Source organism: Pelmatolapia mariae, linkage group LG14 (genome assembly GCF_036321145.2).
Source record: "Pelmatolapia mariae isolate MD_Pm_ZW linkage group LG14, Pm_UMD_F_2, whole genome shotgun sequence".
In the NCBI taxonomy this organism is placed as follows: Eukaryota; Metazoa; Chordata; class Actinopteri; order Cichliformes; family Cichlidae; genus Pelmatolapia; species Pelmatolapia mariae.
The window spans coordinates 17247300-17249236 of record NC_086239.1 but is presented as its reverse complement, the minus strand read 5'-3'; positions in this window follow the sequence as shown (position 1 = coordinate 17249236).

Genomic DNA, 1937 nt, shown 5'->3' with positions numbered 1-1937 from the left:
GCGGTGATCTGATTGGCCGAATGGGGCGCGGGGGAGGGCTTTGTATGCATCCCGGAAAGAGGTGTAGCAGTGGTCAAGAAGCCGGTCTCCACGAGTGCTGAAATGGATGTGTTGGTGGAGTTTTTGTGAGACTTTCTTCAGGTTACCCTTATTAAAGTCCCCGGTCGTGATAAACGCCGCCTCTGGGTGTGCGGTTTCCTCACTGCTGATCGCGCTGTACAGTTCCCTGAGTGCTCGGTCAGTGTCGGCTTGTGGGGGAATGTAAACCGCCGTAATAATCACTGCTGTGAATTCCCTCGGTAGCCAGAATGGCCGGCACTTAATCATCAGGTACTCCAGGTCCGGTGAGCAGAAAGATTTGACCGGGTGCACGTTCGCATAATCACACCAGCTGTTGTTGATCATGAAACATACACCACCGCCTCTGCTTTTCCCAGTAAGCTCCTGTGACCTGTCCGCGCGGTGCACAGAGAACCCCGGTAGTTGTATTGCGGAGTCCGGTACCTTGTCCGATAGCCAGGTTTCTGTGAGGCAGGTCACGCAGCAGTCCCGCATCTCTCGCTGGAATGAGATCCGTGCCCGAAGCTCGCACAGCTTGTTCTCCAGAGACTGCACATTAGCCAGTAATAAACTGGGTAACGGTGGTCTGTTAGTGCGCCGTCTCAGTCGAACCAGAACGCCAGATCTTCTCCCTCTGCGTCGGCGTTTGCGGCCTCCACGGGCCCAGAACAAAGGCGTCTCAGGTGAAATGAATGGGGGGTCTGCAAACGGAGGGTCCGTGTTGCAAAACTTGAACTCTGGAAAGTGATGAGAAAGTCCATCTTTTATGTCCAGTAAGGTTTGTCGGTCGTACACAAGGAGACATGTGCTACTCGTGAAAAAATAGAGAAAAAGTAAAATTAAACACAAAAAACAGCTGTTGCTTGGGGGAGCTCGCGACGAGGCTGCCATACTCGGCGCCATCTTGGAGATATACTGAACAGATACAGATGTATTTGCCATACCATATATCAGAAAGAGAAGATACAACCTCTCATATGACCTTAGGATGTGTGTGAGGTATGCCAGAACACTCTGGAAAAGGAGTGAACGTACTCCCCTTTTTATGATACACAGAGTCTTAGCAGACCTAGACCTCTAAGCATAAATGATTATATGTTTCTAAGTACAAATGACAATCCTGAAATCTCACTCTGACGCCATACAAAAATCAAATGCGTTTTATGTGTGTATACACACACACACACACACACACACACACACACATACATAAATATATGTGTGTGTGTGTGTGTGTGTGTCTCTTAATGGCATTAGCATTACAAGAGCTCCACCTAGTGGTGAAACACTAGCGTTTCAACAGCTCTTACATGCGCCATCATGAATGTCACATGAATGCATTGGAAAACTCTCCTTTTCTACTTCAGCACAGGGTTTTAAATTACAATTTAACTCTTTCTCATGACCCCACCCGGTCTCTTTCAAAGCTTTACGTTGACCACTGTTAAAGATTAACAGATAGGTTAACATAGACAGGCCAGTTGTAGCAATTAATTCAGCATATGTAAATGATCCCATACTTCAATGCAAATTTGTGTCCATTATATCTGAGGGACAGCCATAAAAAACATAGAATAGAACAGGACATCTCCAGAGTTGCTTGGTCAAAAATGAAACAAAGTTGTACATGAAGCCATTGTTTGCTTGTTTTTTTTCTGTCATTCTTTTTAAACTCATTTTCAGTCTGGAGTCAGTCAATGTTTTCATTGAAAACTTATTAACTGATGGCGCAGTTGCTCATTCCTCAACACAGAATTGGCAGAGAATATAAAGGCAGTGATGACCAGAGCACAAAGCACAGAGGTATCATCGTTTTCATCCTGAACTGCCTTGATATGATGACAAGAATATCTGCACAAAGAGACACACAGCCAGAG